Source organism: Macaca thibetana, chromosome 5 (assembly GCF_024542745.1).
Source record: "Macaca thibetana thibetana isolate TM-01 chromosome 5, ASM2454274v1, whole genome shotgun sequence".
Lineage (NCBI taxonomy): Eukaryota > Metazoa > Chordata > Mammalia > Primates > Cercopithecidae > Macaca > Macaca thibetana.
Genome location: NC_065582.1, coordinates 176,019,393 through 176,039,600, shown reverse-complemented (window position 1 = coordinate 176,039,600; position 20,208 = coordinate 176,019,393). Strand labels below are relative to the sequence as shown.

The 20,208-nt window shown below is 39.7% G+C and overlaps 1 long non-coding RNA gene across 1 annotated transcript in view; it reads left to right on the top strand.

Annotated features, from left to right (window-relative positions):
- The first annotated feature begins 1,053 nt into the window (after window positions 1–1,053).
- The window catches only part of LOC126955538 (uncharacterized), a 656,849-nt gene continuing 637,694 nt past the window's right edge, over window positions 1,054–20,208 (top strand). The window contains exon 1 of the long non-coding RNA XR_007725957.1: window positions 1,054–1,064. This is a non-coding gene — a long non-coding RNA (uncharacterized LOC126955538). The remainder of the gene's footprint in view (window positions 1,065–20,208) is intronic.

Below are 20,208 nucleotides of genomic sequence, written 5' to 3'. Positions count from 1 at the left end.
ATGTTAATTGGGTTTTTAAGGAATAATAGAGATTTTTTACATAGAGAAAACTTGCAGGATAAAAGAAACACAGATTTAGTAGAGGGGAAGAGCAGGAACTGGTTTGTTGCGTGAGCTTCACTCATAATGTGTAGCCTAAAAACACTTTGAAAATATTTGTTTATCCACTATCAAACCTATTTTGTCATCTTGTTACAGTAGATAGCTAGTCAGACATAAGCACGGCAGGAGAGCCTTTTCCCCCGGGGCCACCTACCTGATGTCAGGGAATCATCAGGTGATGGTCAGGTGGTTGTTACACTGTTTCTCTAAAGTAATAATTGGTAGCAGCCAGAGCCAGGGACAGGAAGTCCCCTAATAGATAGAAACATCTAAAACTGGTGATCAGCAACTTTCTGATAAGATCTCAGGAGTTGGAAGAGTGGACTCACACATGTGCCCTAAGAGGCAAAATTGTGGAGTTGAACTGGTATATGACCTTCTAGGAACATTCAAACTGGAAAGGGAAGAACGCCTCAAGTGAGCCTGCGTACAACTCTAGTAAACACACTGAACGTGCGGCCCCTCCCAAGTACTGGCAGGCCACTGAGCATGCGGATAGCCCACACCAAGAGAATCAGAGGAGAAGGGATGCAGCCTCTCAGAAGCACACCAATGTATAGAACCTAAAGGCAAAGGCCAAGCCACGAACTTGATCTCTCAAGTCACCCACTTACCACTGGGGAGTGCATCCCAGTGTCTTCCCACTGGTGAACGTATCTGAGTCACAGCACCAAAGTATGTTAGCAGAGATGAATTCATATGGTCTGCAGCAACCTAAATTCTTCCTTCCTCAAAAGAAAGAATTTGAATGAGAAGCATAAGGCAGAAGGAGAGACCAAGGAAAGTTTTAGAGCAGGAGTGAAAGTTTATTAAAAAGCATTAGAGTAGTGTCAAAAGGATTGGTACCAATTCTTCTTGGAATGTCTGGTATAATTCTGCTGTGAATCTGTCTGGGTCTGGACTGGTTTTTTGTTGGTAATTTTTTAAATTACAATTTCAGTCTCACTGCTTGTTGTTGGGGTGTCTAATTCTTCCTGATTTAAGCTAGGAGAGTTGTATTTTTCCAGAAATTTATCCATCTCCTCTAGGTTTTCTAGTTTGTGTGTCTAAAGATGGTCATGGTAGCCTTGAATGATCTTTTGTATTTTTGTCATCAGGTTATCTAAAGTTAAGACAAAGGAAAGAATCTTAAGAGCTGTGAGACAGAAGCACCATGTAAACTATAAAAGAAAACCTTTCAGATTAACAGCAGATTTCTCAGCAGAAATTCTACAAGCTAGAAGGGATTGGGCCCTTTCCAATCCTGCTTTGTTTCTTAATGAGGTTATTTGGATTTTCTCTCTTATTTTCTTGGTTAAACTTGCTAATTGTCTATCAATTTTATCTATCTTTTCAAAGAACCAGCCTTTTGTTACATTTATCTTTTGAATTTTTTTGTTTGTTTGTTTCAGTTTCACTTAGTTCTGCTCTGATCTTGGTTATTTCCTTTCTTCTGCTGGGTTTGACTTTGGTTTGTTCTTGTTTCTCTAGTTCCTTGAGGTATGAACTTAGAATGTCAGTTTGTACTCCTTCAGTCTTTTTGACATAGGCATTAAGGGCTATGAACTTTCCTCTTAGCACTGCCTTTTCTGTATCCCAGGGGTTTTGAAAGTTTGTGTCATTACCGTCATTCAGTTTGAAGAGTTTTTTAATTTCCATCTTGATTTCTTTTTTTTACCCAAAGCTCTTTCAGGAACAAGTTTTTAATTTCCATGTATTTGCAGGGTTTTGAAGGTTCCTTGTGGAGTTGATTTCCAGTTTTATTCCTCTGTGGTCTGAGAGAGTGTTTGATATAATTTCAATTTTCTTACATTTATTGAGGCTCATTTTATGACCTATCATATGGTTTGTCTTAGAGAAAGTTCCATACCCTGTTGAATAGAATGTGTATTCTGTGTTTGTTGCATTAAATGTTCTGTATATATCTGTTAAGTCCATTTGTTCCAAGGTGTAATTTGAATCTTTTTTTTTTTTTTGACCTTCTGTCTTGATAAGCTGTCTAGTGCTATCAGTGGAGTATTGAAGTCCCCTACTATTATTGTGTTGCTATCTGTCTCATTTCTTAGGTCTACTAGTAACTATTTTATAACTTTGGGAGCTCTAGTGTTAGGTGCATATATCTTTAGGATTGTGGTATTTTCCTGTTGAACAAGGCCTTTTACCATTATGTAATGTTCCTCTTTGCCTTTTGTACCTGCTATTGCTTCAAAGTTCATTTTGTCTGATATAAGAATAGCTACTCCTGCTAGCTTTTGGTGCCGATTTGTGTGAAATGCCTTTTTCCAGCCCTTTACTTTAAGTTTATGTGAGTTCTTATATATTAGGAGAGTCTCTTGAAGGCAGCAGATAAGTGGAGCATTTAGGCCATTTACATTCATTTGTTAGTACGGAGATGTGAGGTTCCATTCCATTCATCATGCTATTTGTGGCCTGTGTACTTTTTTTTTTAATTGTATTTTTGTTTTATAGGTTATGTGAGATTTATGCTTTAAAGAGGTTCTGTTCTGATGTGTTTCCAGGATTTGTTTCAAGACTTAGAGCTCCTTTTGGAAGTTCTTGTAGTGGTGGCTTGGTAGTGGTGAATTCTCTCAGCATTTGTTTGCCTGAAAAAGACTGTATCTTTCCTTCGTATACGATGCTTAGCTGCTGTATACAAAATTCTTGACTGATAATTGTTTTGTTTGAGGAAGCTGAAGATAGGGCCCCAATCCCTTCTAGCTTGCGGAATTTCTGCTGAGAAATCTGCTGTTAATCTGATAGGTTTTCTTTTATAGTTTACATGGTACTTCTGTCTCACAGCTCTTAAGATTCTTTCCTTTGTCTTAACTTTAGATAACCTGATGACAATGTGCCTAGGCGATGATCCTTTTGTGATGAATTTCCCATTTTTTCTTTGTGCTTCTTGTATTTGGATGCCTAGTTCTCTAGGAAGGCTGGGGAAGATTTCCTCAATTATTCCCCGAAACATGTTTTCCAAACTTTTAGATTTCTCTTCTTCCTCAGGAACGCTGATTATTCTTAGGTATGGTCATTTAAAATAATCCCAGATTATTTGGAGGCTTTGTTTGTACTTGCTTCCTCTTTTTTCTTTGTCTTTGTTGGATTGGGTTAATTCAAAGACCTTATCTTCGAGCTCTGAATTTCTTTCTTCTACTTGTTCAATTATGTTGCTGAGACTTTTCAGAGAATTTCTATACATGTATCCAATGTTTCTTGACATTTTGATTGTTTTTTATTCATGCTATCTATCATATCTATTTCACTGAATATTTCTTCCTTCACTTCTTGTATCATTTTTTGGATTTCTTTGCACTGGGCTTCGACTTTCTTTAGTGCCTCCCTGATTAATTCTAATAAGTGAGAATCACTTTAATGCCAAAACCAGGAAAGGACATAACTGAAAAGGAATACTACAGACCAATATCCTTGATGAATATAGATGCTGAAATCCTTAACAAAATACTAGCTAATCAAATCCAACAACATGTCAAAAACCCACCATGATCAAGTGGGTTTTATATCAGGGATGCAGGGATGATTTAACATACACAAGTCAATAAAAATGATACACCACATAAACAGAATTAAAAATAAAGATCACATGATCATCTCAATAGATGCAAAAAAATCATTTAACAAAATCCAACATCGCTTTATGATTAAAACTCTCAGCAAAATCAGCATGAAAAGGACATACCTCAATGTAATAAAAGACATCTGTGACAAACCCACAGCCAACATACAACTGAATGGGGAAAAGTTGAAAGCATTCCCTCTGAAAACTGGAACAAGACAAGGATGCCCACTCTCATCACTCCTCTTCAACATATTAATGGAGGTCCTAGTCAGAGCAATTAGACAAGAGAAAGAACTAAAGGGCATCCAAATAAGTAAAGAGGAAGTCAAACTGTCCCTGTTTTCTGATGATATAATCATTTACCTTGAAAACCCTAAAGACTCATCCAGAAAGCTCCTAGAACTGATAAAAGAATTCAGCAAAGATTAATGTACACAAATCAGTAGCTCTTCTATATACTAACAGCAACTAAGTGGAGAATAAAATTAAAAACTCAATTGCTTTTACAATAGCTGCAATACAATAAAATAAAATACTTAGGAATATACCTAACCAAGGAGGCAAAAGATCTCTACAAGAAAAACTACAAAACACTGCTAAAAGAAATCATAGATGACACAAACAAATGGAAACACATCCCATGCTCATAAATAGGTAGAATCAATATTGTGAAAATGATAACACTGCCAAAAGCATTCTACAAATTCAATGTAATCCCTATTAAAATACACCATAATTCTTCACAGAATTAGAAAAGACAGTAAACAATTCTAAAATCCACATGGAACCAAAGAACAGCCTGCATAGCCAAAGCAAGACTAAGCAAAAATAAAGAACAAACTTGGAGGCATTACACTACCTGATTTCAAACTATACTATAAGGCCATAGTCACCAAAACAGCATGGTATTGGTATAAAAATAGGGCACATAGACCAATGGAACAGAACAGAGAATCCAGAAATAAACCCAAATACTTACAGCCAACTGTTCTTTGACAAAGCTGGCAAAAACATAAAGTGGGGAAAGACACCCTTTTTAACAAATGATGCTGGGATAATTGGCTAGCCACATGCAGGAGAACGAAACTAGATCCTTATCTCTCACCTTATACAAAAATCAACGCAAGATGGATTAAAGGCTTAAATCTAAGACCTGAAACTATAAAAATTCTAGAAGGCACTGTTAGAAAAACCCTGCTAGACATTGGCGTAGGCAAGGATTTCATGACCAAGAACACAAAAGCAAATGCAATAAAAACAAAGATAAATAGCTGGGACCTAATTAAACCAAAGAGCTTTTGCAGGACAAAAGGAACAGTCAGCAGAGTAATTAGACAACCCACGGTCTCAGAGAAAATCTTCACAATCTATACATCTGACAAATGACTAATATCCAGAATTTACAATGAACTCAAATAAATCAGTAAAAAAAAAAAAAAAAAAAAAATCCCATCAAAAAGTGGGCTAAGGACATGAATAAACAATTCTCAAAAGAAGATATACAAATGGCCAACAAACACGAGAAAATTCTCGACATCATTAATGATCAGGGAAATTAAAATCAAAGTCACAATGTGATACCACCGTACTCCTGCAAGATTGGCCATAATCAAAAAATAAAAAAGCAGCAAATGTTGGCATGGATGTGGTGAACAGGGAACACTTCTATACTGCTAGTGGGAATGTAAACTAGCACAACCACTATGAAAAACAGTGTAGAGATTTCTTAAAGAACTAAAAGTAGAATTACCATTTGATCCAGCAATTCCACTACTGGGTATCTACCCAGAGGAAAAGAAGTCATAGTAAAAAGATACTTGCACATGCATGTTTATAGCAGCACAGTTCACAGTTGCAAAATTGTGGAACCAACCCAAATGCCCATTAATCAATGAATGGATAAAGAAACTGTGGTATATTTATATGATGGAATACTACTCAGCCAAAAAAAAAAAAAAAAATTGAATTAATGGCATTTTCAGAGACCTGAATGAGATTGGAGACATTATTCTAAGTGAAGTAACTCAGGAATGGAAAACCAAATATAGTATGCTCTCAGTGATATATGGGAGCTAAGTTATGCGGACGCAAAGGCATTAGAATGACACAATGAACTTTGGGGACTTGGGGGGAAGTATGGGAAGGGGGTGAGGGATAAAAGACTACAAATATGGTATAGTGTATACTGCTCAGATGATGGGTGCACCAAAATCTCACAAATCACCACTAAAGAATTTACTCGTGTAACCAAATACCACCTGTACCCCAGTAACTTATGGGGAAAAAAAGCATTAGAGCAGGAATGAAAGGAAGTAAAGTACTTGGAAGAGGGCCAAGTGGGTGACTTGAGAGATCAAGTTTGTGGTTCGACCTTTGACTTAGGGTTCTTATACATTGGCATGCTTTTTGGGGGTTTGCATCCCTTCTCCCCTGACTCTTCCCTTGGAGTGTGCTACCTGCATGCTCAGTGGCCTGCCAGCACTTGAGAGGGGTTGCAGCTGTATTGTGTTTACTGGAGTGGTACATATGCTCATTTGAGGCATTCTTCCTTACCAGTTCTAATGTTCCTAGAAGGTCATAGAGTAGTTAAACTCCACCATTTTACCTCTTAGTGCACATGCATGAGCCCACTGGTCCAAGTTCTGAGATCTTATCAGGAAGCTGCTGATCACCAGTTTCAGATGTTTCTGCCTTTCAGATGTTTCTGTCTACTGGGGTCTGCCTTTCCCTGGCTCTGGCTGTGACCAATTATTATTTTAGAGAAACAGTGTAACAACTACCTGGCCATCACCTAATAGTCACCTGACATTCCTGGTTGGGGGTGGGGGAAGTTTCCTACCCTGCTCATGTCTCACTAGCTACCTACTGTAACAATATCTCCTTTCCCAAATGGAAGTTTTATTTGCAAGGAGGCTTTCAATCATTTTAGGCATGTATTCTTCAGCTATTTCCATAACAAACTCAATTGTTGTAAACTCAGTGGTTTTCATCATTACACAATTATTCTCATTCTCACTGCCTGCAGGGAAACTGTGGTTCAGCCAGACTAGACTAGGCTTGGATGGGCAGCTCTCTGGCCATGGATTAGATGGATTTGGCCGTGGGTTCTCAGTCTACTCAATGCTGAAGGACAGTGATAATACCGCTATCATGAGATATGCGTATATTAGTCCATTCTCACACTGCTAATAAAGACATACCTGAGACTGGGTAATTTATAAAGGAAAGTGGTTTAATTGACCACTTTCAGTTCAGCATGACTGAGGAGGTCTCAGGAAATTTACAATCATGGTAGAAGGAGAAGGGGAAGCAAGGTATCTACTTCACAAGGCAGCAGGAAGAAGTCCAAGTGGGGGAAATGCCAGATGCTTATAAAAAGATCAGATCTTGTGAGACTCACCCATTATCACAAGAACAGCATGGGGGAAACCTCGCCCATGATTCAATTACTTCCACCTGGTCCCACCCTTGATGTGTGGGGATTATGTGGATTACAATTCAAGGTGAGATTTGGGTGGGGACACAGAGCTACTATATCGATGCCCAATCTCCAACATACAAGAGGCAAGCCAAACCACACAAGGCTATGAAAAGTTCCTGCTCACATCATGCCTGCCAACTTCCCAGTGGCCAAAGCAAATCACACGTCCAAGACCAACATCAAAGGGCAAAGACTTAGTCTCTGCCTACAGTAAGGAGGAAATAGGAGTAAAATGCTGCGAATAATCTAGAATAGCACAAGCTATTTAAACAATATTTTCAGATATTAAAATGTTCAGTCCAATTTTAATCGAAACTTCAATATGTCATACAATTTTTAGTTTTTCTTCTTCCTCACCTTAGGCCCGAACTGGCTCTGAAGCCAGCAGAGAGAAAGGGAGGGTGCAGCCTGTTCTTTCCGTTGGACTTACTCATTTCAGTAGTCCATAGAGCTGCTCACAAACATTCCAGTTCTCCTTCCTAGACAGAGAAGATAAGATGACTTTGACACCTACTTAAAGTTAATTATAGTCATGTGACTTACTTTAGCTAATAAAGTGTGTAACTTCTAGGTGGGAGCTATAATAATAAGTTTATGCTTTGCTGCATTCTCATTTTCTATTCCAGTATTCAAAATTGTAGTGCCTGATCAGCCTGGGTTTTTGTGATACAATTAGCAGAGCTCCTGGGATAGACATAAGTGAGAAAGAAGTCTTTGTTCTTGGTTATTGTACTGAGAACTAGGCTAAGGAGGTGTGTGTGTGTGTGTGTGTGTGTGTGTGTGTGAGAGAGAGAGAGAGAGAGAGAGAAAGAGAGATACCCACACATCACCTCTTCTCTTATCCTGATTGATTTTTCTTTCACTCTCTCTCTCTCTGTGTTGGGTCAGCTTTTACTGTCTTCTCTACCACGTGTGAGGGTCAACAAGGAAAAACATGGTAGAGTTTTAGGTAGCCAGAACAGTTGTAGTTCGGACCCTCCACACACACCTGTTAAATGCCCTTAGTACTGACCCTTCCCCTCTGTGGGTTTTAGGGGTTTGTTACCTCACAATGTCTGGGATTCCTCATTCTTCAGTTTTTCCTGAGAAGGGCTATGCTTAATCCTACTGATGTCTTATGACTTTGCTTCAATTCCTATTTCCAGTGGGATGCCTCTAACCACTTTCTGCTGATATCTGCTTTCTCCTGCAGACAGGCCTCTTGAAAATAGATAGTTTTTGAGACCACCCTCATCTGGCTGCTGCCCACAGGGGAGGCACACAGGAAGCCTGCCCCTTGCCATGCTGGTGAGGCAGTTCCCAGTGCAACTTTCTTTTCTCTGCTGATGCTGGGCCAGTTCCAGCCAGCCTATCCCCTGTAGGCAAGTAGCCAGTACCATTCCCTTCAAGTCTTTAAGGCACATGTCAATTTATCAGAAATCTCTCAGTGTGCCCTGTCAAGTCACATGTAAGAACTGGGACACACACCTCCTTCACATTCTTCCTCCCATCCTCATAGGGAGAGGAGAAAAATACCTTTACCCAACCTTCTAGACTGACTACTTTCTTGAAAAAACTTACCAGTCAATCTGCTTAATGAATGAATTAGTCCATTTTCTTGCTGCTATAAAGAATTGCCTGAGACTGGGTAATTTATAAAGGGAAGAGGTTAAATTGACTCACAGTTCAGCATGACTGGAAAGGCCTCAGGAAACTTACAATCATGGTGTAAGGCAAAGGGCACCTTCTTCACAAAGTGGCAGGAGGGAGAAGTACTGAGTGAAGGTGCAAGAGCCCCTTATAAACCATCAGATCTCATGAGAACTCACTCACTATCATGAAAACAACATGAGGGAAGCTGCCCCCATAATTCAATGACCTCCACCTGATGTCTCCCTGGGATTACGGAGATTACAATTCAAGATGAGATTTGGGTGGGGACATAAAACCTAACCATATCAATGAATCTCCAGTTTTGCTGGTAGATATACAGGTTGGTAGAGAGTTTGGGGCTAAAGGTCTCAGGACTTGCTTTGCCTATCTCTTAGCAAGTCTAGCAGAATGGATTTAGACCTCTTCTGTAAAATATAAGGGCAATTTATCCCCATTGTCCCAAACCTGGGACATTTTGGGATCTCAGTGGAGACTAAGGAGACAAATATATTCTAATTTTTTACAAGTTTAAGAGATTACCACATATTCAAGGAGAAGTGAGTAGTTTGGTGTGACCAGAATAAATCTGTGCTAAGGATGGGCAGACTGGCTGGGATCAGATGATAAAAGCCCACGTAGTTCTATTTTCCATGATGACTAGAACCATGTCTTTTATTCCATCTTGCTCTTAACTTACAGGTCCCAGTCCAACTCTGGCTCTACCCCTCTTCCTCCTACACCATATATATATATATATATATTTTTTTTTTACCATGTATAGTAGATTGAATAGTTCTATGTCCACTCAGAACCTCTGAATATGGCATCATTTGGAAACAGTATTTCTAGGCGTTATCAAATGAAGATAAGGCCATACTAGATGAGTGTGCATCTTACATCTAATGACTGGTGTCTTTATAAGAGGATGTGAGGCCATTTTGAGATACAGAAAACATCATTTGAAGACAGAGGCAGAGACTGGACTGATACATCTACAAGCCAATGATCACCAGGAATGGCCAAAGCCACCAGAAACTGGGAGAGGGAAGGAAGGATCCTCCCCCGGAAATTTTGTGGGGACCATGACCCTGCTGACAGCTGGATTTTGGACTTCTGGCCTCAAGAAGTGTGTGAAAATAAATTTCTGTTGTTTTAAGTCACCAATTTTGTGGTAATTTGTTCCAGCAGCCCTAGAAAATTAATACACCACCACCTATTTCCGTACTCATTTTTTGCTCTAACAAGAATGCAGGTCCCTCAGATGGCAGGAATCTAGGTCTTATTTCTCTCTGGGTTTTCCTCGGCAGAGTGCTTTGACACTGAGACATTTATTATAGATTTGCTGCAATAAAAGCATTGATAATTAGCTTTAATTTGAAACCACTTCACAACAAATTGGAAATTTATAACAAACACAGAAGTGTGAATGGAAGAAATGAATAATTATATGCTATTTACCTACTACTATTGTTTCTGCCACATAATAGATTCCCTCTCCCATTAACTTCAAGTTCTCACTCAATTATTTGGGTCAATTCATATTCTTTAGAAACAGCTTGCATCTTTATTCAACCCATTTAAGCTTCATCTGAGGGAGTGAACTGATTTAAAAAAAAAAACTAAGTGAAATAAAAACAATTCTGAAAGTGCCAGTAAACAGGAAATTATTAAAAATTACTTGGATAATGGATATTTAGAAGAATGTAATTTTGTTTTAATTTGCTGGCAGAGAACTAATTGTTCAATTATTAGAATACACAAAAGGAAAGATAATGTGGATCTTGTTTTATGAAGTATTTGTGTGTATGTGTGCGTGTGTGTGTGTGTGTTTGTGAATTTCTCAGGGCAGAGTTCTGTGACTAAGACCCTCATTTCATTGCATTTTTACCTTGACCATTTATTTGCAAAATCTCTCTCTGTTACTTAGACTGAAAAAAGCTTTTGAAGATAAACTATTACACAATAAACAGAATCTTGTTCTTATTATATAAAGTGGTATTAATTTAAAATGAAGAAAGTGAGATTAATTTATCACAGCAACTGAAATGTGGGAATGTAAAATGAGGAATTAAATATATCATTTTTGCCTGTTGTTCACGTTGTATTATATATGTGATTGCATATAAAAACAAAGAAGTAAAGGAAAACACTCCTGACTTTTATTAGAGACTTTACAGTCCTACATTAAACATTTTGCAGGGAACCTTCTCTTCAGTGGAGATTGCAATTGTCACTTTGGAATTATTGCAGTCTCCACTTTGGTGGGTCTCAGATTAATAAGGACTGACTGCATATGTAAAATGGGAAGGTCATATACGGACAGTGTTTTCTTGTTTCTTTCCTAATAAATCATTCCCAGATGGTGAGTTACACCCCAGAGACTGAAGTTTTTCAAGTTTGTTAATTTTTTTCCATCTTACTTCCTGCTGATCGATATGGCTACCAAAAGCAGCTTTCTGCAATGAATACAATTTAGCTAATGAGGAAGTAGGCAGCTCTTCTCTTTGAATTATGGATCGTGTGCTGAGAAAGAGGCTTCTCCATATGTCACTTTCATTGGAGCAACTGAAAGGAGGATTCATATTATTATTTTATTTTAACCAGAATGGCTGAAGTTGTTGGCTTTCTATACCGAGTGGCTCTTTGTGTGGGTGAGTAAATAATCCTTGAGAGTGCAAACTTCCTGACAATAAAATATTACTGGCCAGTGGCAGTCAGGAAGTGAAGGTCTCGTCCAGTCTCTTTGTGAAATTATTTATTTCTATTTTTTTGATTGCCTGTGCACCAGGTGTTTGATCTTTAAAGGTGACAAAGATTCTCTGCTTGACCAAATGCTAGCCAGTCTCCTGTGAGCCATCTTCTCAACTAGACCTCAACTTTAACCTATAAAGATTGGAACAGACACTAACGCAGTTTTTAATATCTCAACCAAATCCATGGGATGACTCTAGCCCTCTTTAAAGTGCCTGCCTGAGAAAGCTCGAGGTTGCCAGAAGAATGTACTGCTTGTTCCAGCCAACATGTGAAGACAGGTCCCCTGTCACCCAGTCTCTGTGAGAGTATAGAAGCGTAAATTCAATAAGCACTGGTTAGCAAACCCGAAGAGTTGATACACGGACCAACCCCCACTACCCACTTTTTGTAATTTTTCACTTCTCTGGCTCAACTGAGCTCTGCTCACCCACTTCCTTACACCCTCATTCTCCCTTTAAAACATCTAGTAGTCGGCGGGGCGCGGTGGCTCACGCCTATAATCCCAGCACTTTGGGAGGCCGAGTCGGGCAGATCAAGAGGTCAGGAAATCAAGATCATCTTGGCTAACAGGGTGAAACCCTGTTTCTACTAAAAATGCAGAAAAATTAGCTGGGCGGGTGCCTGTAGTCCCAGCTACTCTGGAGGCTGAGGCAGGAGAACAGCTGAACCTGGGAGGCAGAGCTTGCAGTGAGCCGAGATTGTGCCACTGCACTCCAGTCTGGGCGACAGAGTGAGACTCTGTCTAAAACAAAAAATTAAAAAAAAAAAAAAAAATCCAGTAGTCTTTGTACAAATCAAAGTTGAGTTCAGTTCATGATGAACCCTTTCCCTAATGCAATAGTTATTATGGATTAAAATCCATCTACATCACTTTAACTACTGCCTAGCTTTGTTTATCTTTGACAGAGGTCATGAGTTTTTTTTTTTTTGTATAGTGGGAGAGTTTGGTAATAACCAAAGTCTCCATCAGCTCTGGCATCATTTCTTTCAATAATGTGACGGTTACTTCTGTGTGCCAGCTTGACTGGGCTAAGGAATGCTCAGATGGGTAATACATCATTTCTTGGTGTGTCTGTGAAGGTCTTTCCACAAGAGATTAGCAGTTGAATCAGTGGACCCAGTAAAAAAGATTTGCCCTCACTAATGTGGGTGGACCTCATCCAATCTGTTGAGGGCTCAGACAGAACAGAAAGGTGGAGGAAGGCTGAATTCTCTCTCTCTCTTTATTTATTTATTTATTTATTTATTTGAGATGGTGTCTTGCTCTATTGCCCAGGCTGGAGTGCAGTGGCACTATCTTGGCTCACTGCAAACTTCGCCTCCTGGGTTCATGCTATTCTCCTGCCTCAACCTCCCGAGGTGCTGGGACTACAGGCACCTGCCACTGTGCCTGGCTAATTTTTTGTATTTTTAGTAGAGGCGAGGTTTCACTGTGTCAGCCAGGATGGTCTTGATCTCCTGACCTCGTGATCCTCCCATCTCGGCCTCCCAAAGTGCTGGGATTACGGGTGTGAGCCACCGCACCCAGCTGAATTCTTTTTTTCTGATTGAGCTGGGACATACATCTTCTTCTGGTTTTGGATAACAGAGCTCCTGGTTCTCAGGACTTTGGATTTGGACCAGGACCAGGATTTGCAACATTGGCTCTCCTGGTTCTCAGGCCATTGGACTGGGATTGAATTACACCACTAGCTTTCCTGGGTCTCCAGCTTGCACACAAAAGATGATGGGACTTCTTAGCCTCTATAATCTCATGAGCCAATCTCTCATAACAAGTCTCCCTCTCTCTGTCTCTTTCTCCCATTGATTCCTGGAATCCTGACTAATACAAATATAATAATTGCCAGTGGGATACTCTGGAAAATAATGGTCAGCCCTCTGTGGAATTTGATGTTTATCATCTGTTCCCTGAAACTTCCCCTACATACTTAGAGAAAGCGAATTTGCCCACATGAGTCTTTCTCATCCAAATAAAGAAAACCCTACTTTGTTTATTTCCATCACCTCATTGAATAGCTTTCTTGCACTACTTCAGTTTCTCCAAGGTCTTAAGGGTCAGAAAACAGAAACTTTTGGCAAAGGTCCAAGACAGAATGAAAGCTTTGTCAATGAATGCTTCCTGAAAGTCAAATTATGTGGAGGAGTTTCTTTCTCCAACTCTCCAGAGGAAAAATCAGTATACACAGGTGTATTAGTCCCTTTTCACAATGCTGAATAAAGACATCCCCAAGACTGGGCGATTAACAGAAGAAAGAGGTTTATTGGACTCACAGCTCCACGTGGCTGGGGAGGCCTCACAATCATGATGGAAGATGAAAGGCATGTCTCACATGGCGGCAGACAAGAGAAGAGGAGAGCTTGTGCAGGAAAACTCCTCTGTTTAAAACCATCAGATCTTGTGAGAGTCAACCACCATCACAAGAACAGCTCAGGAAAGCCACAATTTGATCATTTCCCACTGGATTTCTCTCATGACACATGGGAATTGTGGGAGTTTCAATTCAAGATGTGATTTGGGTGGGGACACAGCCCAGCCATGTCAACAGGGGGCTCATAGTTTATTGGTATGGTAGGAAGCAGTAGATACATCCCTTGTGTAGCTCAGGTTTTCTCAAATCACACCAGCCCCAAAATTACAACAAAAACAAAATAAGTTTAATTAGACAACATTCTCTGTTGGTGAGGTTTTGGAGAACAAGCATCCTCATATATTGCTGGCATAAATTCAAAATGGTACAATACCTGTAGAGGGAAAGTTGGCATTCTTTTTTTTTTTTTAATCCATGCATATTCATTCTTTGTCCTGATATACTTCTAAGTAAATATCCCAAGGGCAAACCAATTAAAAAAAAAAAACCACAAAATCTAAAAGATGTACGCACATTGTTGTGCATTATAGGAGAGGAGGAGTCACCAACTGGCATGGTTAATTGACCAGCCGGGCAAAAGGCATCAAGGCTATAGTTCACAGTAGGAGCTGGAGGAATCACAAGGAAATTGGCTGATCAATTTGCAATTATGAATGGATGAGCGTTGCTCCAGCCACCCAGAAGTGAAGGATTGGGTCATATCTTTCAGTCCTGCTGGTAAGCCACCTTGGCCTGCTGAATAGATGTCAAAGGAGCAGACCATAAATATCAGATGCAGCCTGAGCCCAGTGACAACATGGGGGCTTTAGCTTGTTCTACTAATGTCCTCTTTCCAGTTTCTCCTCAGAAAGAGGAGCCAACAAGACCATGAAGGGGCTGCTGCTGTATTGTGCGTGGCTGGAGTGTTCTGCCTGGTGCAAGGGGTGGACTGATGGTAGCCTGGGCTGGTGCTACTCAAACCTTCCCACTTGCTCCTCTGGCTTCCTTTGCCCTGCTTCCTTATACACAAGAGGCCCCCTGACTTTCACATCTGACTTCCAACTAATTGCCTGTTACTCACTTTAGCTGTTCATTATCATTTTGTAATGCATCAATGGTCCTTAGCAATAGCCATCTGTTATGGACTGAATTGTGCCCCACCAACCAAACTCATATGTTGAAGCCCTAGCCTCTCATGTGACGGTAGGAGATAGAATCTTTAAGGACATAATTAAGGTTAAGTGAAGTCATGAATTGGGCCTTAATCCAATAGGACTGCTGTGATGATAAGGAAAGGGAGAAATACCAGAGCTCTCTCTTCACGAGCTCTCAGAGAGTGTCCATGTGAGGACACTGTGAGAAGGCGGCCATCTGCAAGGCAAGGAGGGAGGCCTTAAAAGAAATCAACCCTGCTGACGCCTTGATCTTGAACTTGCAGTCCCCAGAACTGTGATCAAATGGTTTCCTGTTGTTTAATCCACCCAGTCTGTGGCATTGTATTATGGTACCCTAGCGGGTTAACCCATTATTCAATCCTCTTAACATTACAGCTACTATTTTCTCCAGATATCTTAAATGTCAGACACACCTCTGTATTTGATATATTCTTTTCCACTGAAGTAGCCTCCCAGCTTACCTTTAACAAATGTTGGAACAATTAGACTACCATCTTCTGTGAAACTTCTCTCTCTTCCACCTTTTACCAGGAATGGAGTCCCCCTCCAGCCAGACAGTGGGTCATCCAGTTCCAAAACCCCTTTCATTGACCACTTTATCCTACCATACCTGTCTTGACAGTTGTAAGATGGATTTTTTGGAGTCAGGTGCTGACATGGCTGTAAGATATTTATTAGGAATCAACATGCAGCCTAGGAAGCAGGATTGGTTAAAGGAAGAAGTGAATTTCAGTGCAGGCAAAATGAACATCAGAAAACATGATGGGGGGCTCTGGAGCTGGTACTTCCTGTCAGATGATCCTGTGTTGGGCCAAAATGGCCAGGCCTTTCTATTCCTACCTTGTTCAGTCTCCAGAGATGGGCTGCCCTGGACAGGACCTGACTGCAGCTGGGGCAGATCTCTGCAACTAGGCAGATTCTGAAGGGCTGTCAGCTAGAGGCCGTCTGCCGAATACATCTCTACAGCTGAGCAGCAAATTCTTCCTTGCTGGGGGACATGAGTTCCACATAATCATATTTACTTCTGTAAAAACCTACAAAAAAAGTCATTCTTAATAATGGAATGTTTAAAAGCATTATGTTTTGTGATGAGGAGAATTATAAATTTCTCCTTCCGACCCCTTCTATTTGGCATAGTATTAAAACGACTTGCTAGTGTAGTATGGCAAGGAAAAAAAGAAGGAAAAGAAATAAAGATGATAAAAGAAGAAACAAATTGTCATTATTTACAAATAATTTTTCAGTTGTTTTTAACAACATTGTTCAAACCGTTTCAACATGGCCCCACCAATACCATCTCATATGCTCCTTTCCATGTACCTGAGACTCCTTCCACTGAGAGAGATCACCTTGCTTCCTCTCCTTTAATCTGGAAGGGAATGAATGACTGCCCAGATCAACGGAATTCAGCAGAAGTAATGTTATGGTTATCTCTCTTTTCACTCTCTCTCTCAGAACACTCACTTTTGGAACCCAGCCACCATGTTGGAAGGAATCCCAGAGCACATGAGGAGGCCTTTTGGGGGTGTTCCAGCTGACAGCCTCAGCTAAGGTCTTAGCTAATAGTCAGCATCAACTGCTGGCAAGTGAGCAAGGCTTCAGATGATTCCAGCCCTCAGCTTTCCAGCAGAAAACATTGTAAAGCAAATACAGCCATTTCCATGTTGCCCTGTCTGAATTCCTGACCCACAGAAGCCATGAGAGATAATAAATGATTACTAGTGCTTTAAGCCACTGGGTTTGGGAACCATTTCTTATGTATCAATAGATTACTGCAAATGTAAAAAAACTATAGATAAAGTTAGGATGATAATTTAACACAGTTGCTAGATACAAAAATCAATATTAAAATCAATTCTATTTCTATATACTTACAACATACAGAAGTCAAATTTAAAATTTACAATAGTATAAAAATATAATTACCTAAGAACAAATATAACAAAGTCATATGAGTCCTTCAAAAACATAATCACAGAACTCGATTCAAATATACTGAAAAAGACCAAAAAAAGGAAATATGCAAGATATATATTATGCCCATGGATTCACAGAATTAATATTGTATAGATACCAATTACCTCAAAATTGATGTACTATATTGTACCAACCAAATCACAATTGCTTAGTAATGTGATGAGCTGATTTTAGAGTTTATAAGAGAGTTGAGAAATCTAAGAATAGCCATGGCCTTCTGGAAGAACAAGGTGAGTACTTGGTCTCCAGATTATAAAGATAAAAGACTATAACAGAGCTACTGGTGCAAGGACTGAAACATTAGCAAATGGAGCACAGCAGAAAGCCTGGACACTGGCCTGCATAGATATTGAAGCTTTAGATACAGCAGATGTGGTATTGTAGCCACATGTGATGATGTGAACTGATGGATTTTTCCACGAATGTCATAGAACAATTTGGTATTCATATTGAACAAAAAATGAAATTAAATCCTCCTACACAGAAACCAATTCCAGGCGGATTAAGAACTATATGTGAAAGGTTTAAAAATACAGATTTTAGAAACAAGATAGAAAAATATTTATCAACTCAGTGTAGAAAAGGGTTTTTTTTTTTTCTTAAAAATAGTCTAAAACTCATGACCCAACTAAGATTGGTCAATGTGACTGCATTAAAATTAAGAATTATATTCATCAAAATAATCTTTATAGCTTACAGATGAAATAATAGCCTGTGACTTGCTTCAGAACAATCTAGTGGAGCCAGTGGAGAGGGAAGGGGGGATATCTGACTCAAATGGGGCTTGAGATGGTGGTCATTGTGACAAGGCAATGTTCATAATAGCAAAAACCAGAAATAACTGAAATGCCCATGAATAGTAGAATAGACAAAAAAATATGGAATATTCACACAATGTAACCATAGAGTAGTCAAAATGAACCACAGTTATGTGCATCAATATGAGTGGTTCTCAACTGGAGAACGAGAAGCCACAGGTGTCTATTCACTAAGATTCAAAAACAGAAAACTAAATGACATTTGTTGAGGAATTCATACACTCTTGGTAAAATGATAGTTATGACATTGTATGTAGTGGTTATCTCAAGGGAGAAGTCACAAACATTGAGACAAAGGGGCTTCTACATTACTTACCAAATTGTATTTCTTTTCTTTCTTGAGACAAAGTCTCACTCTGCTGCCCAGGCTGAGTGCAGTAGTGCAATAACCACTCACTGCAGCCTTGACCTTGTGGGCTCAATCGATCCTCCCATCTCAGTCTCCCAAGTACCTGAGACTACAGATGAATGCCACCACTCCTGGCTAACGTTTTAATTTTTTGTGGAGAGGATGTTTTGCCCTGTTGCCTAGGCTACTCTCCAACTCCTGGAATCAAATGATCCATCTGCCTCCGCCTCCCAAAGTGCTGGGATTACAGTCATGAGTCACCACACCTGGCCAAAATTCTGTTTCTTAGTGGTAGTTTCATACCTGTTTCCTTCATTTAAAAATTTTATATCATATATATATTTTAATATACTTTTCTGCATATAAAATAAAACTCACAATAGAGAAGAAAAACAGCAGTTGATGTAGCTATTATGAAAAAGCTCAGGAAGAATAATGCCTGCTATTTCATGTTGTAGTATTTCTAATTCAAATTTATGAATTAGTTTGCCTTTATTATTATTTTTAAATGAATTAGCTGCCTTTCCTTGGGCTTGCTTTAAAAATGAAGAATCACCACTATCATTCTCTGATTCATTTATTGGTCTGCATATTTTCTGGACTGTTCTTGTTTAAGGCATGTTACTACATATTGGGGGCACAGAGATAAATAAGACTCAGGCCTTGCTCTAAAAGAGTTTGTATTTCAGAGCGTGAGGGTGGTTAGTGGGAGCGAAGGATTAGTTGAATAATTTATTGCCCAGAGCAATGGTTCTCAGACTTGAGCATGCAGCAGAATCACTTGGATGGGTTGACAGAACACAGATTACTGGGCCCCACCCCCAGAGTATCTGATTTAGGAGAGCAAGGATAGGGCCTGAGAATCTGCATTTCTCACAATTCCCTGGTGATGCAGATGTTGCTGATCCAGAGGACCCTGCTTCGAGAATCACTGCTTTAGAACATTTGTATGATCTGAAAAGTATTCCTTCATTTAATGACTTTTCTATTCTCAGATAGTTTTTTTGCTGAAAAAAACTAAATAGAAAAAGAAATACATCAAACCCCTATTCATGTAAGCAGGTTAAAATATAGTATTTTATTACCCTTCACATAACTTTTGTTTGGTTTGGTTTTAGAGCTTATGCTTTCTTGATACAATTAAAGCCAAAGAGACATGGGAGTGGGGAGATGACATGCCAGTGCCTAAACTGGGCATTAGGAAAGGGGGGGACACTTCAGTTGCTATTAGATCAGGCAGGGTTTTGGAGCCGAAGCTGCTCCTCAGGGGAAGAGAGGTCAGATCCTCGGTGAGTTGCATGGAATTATTGCCCAGTGGTAGCTGGAGGGGCCCAGATTCAAGAGGCTATTGAAATGCAACTCAGGATTGAGGCATCATCCCATTGGAGATAGTGGTTGTTAAAAATTTAGACAGATTCGAGAGGTAAAGATGAAGAAGATCAGCTAAAGTGATCAAAAAGTTACTGGAATATGTTCGTTTATTAAAAAGCAAAAATGACAGTGGTTTATTTGGTTTCCAAACAAGAGGTTCAGAGGTGGCCAGTCCTGGCCCAGGGAATATGCTGGATGGTGCCGTCAAGGGCTCACCATCCTCAGTTGGTGACTATTCTCCTGATCCCTGGAAGGCTGCTGTCCCTCCAGACACTTCTATATTCCAGGAAGGAAGAAAAAAAAGACGGCAATACATGAAAGGGTTCACCAGCTGTCAGACAAGTAAAAGCTTTCCTGGAAGTTGCAGCCAGAATTTGTCTGCTCGTACCATGTGACTAACATTTCTCTATGTCCCCCAGTGCACAATGTATATGTATATTAAATCATCTCATTGTACACTTTGAAAGCATATGATTTGTCAGTTAAACATTTCACAGTGAAACAAAGACAAAACAAAAACCAGAAATGTAAAAGAATATTTCTGCTTGAATCTCACTGACTGGAACCATACCACATGACCGCCTGAGGGTGGAAAGAAGATAAGGGAGGTGGAATTAGATATGGAATTGGCTAGCCAGTGTCTGC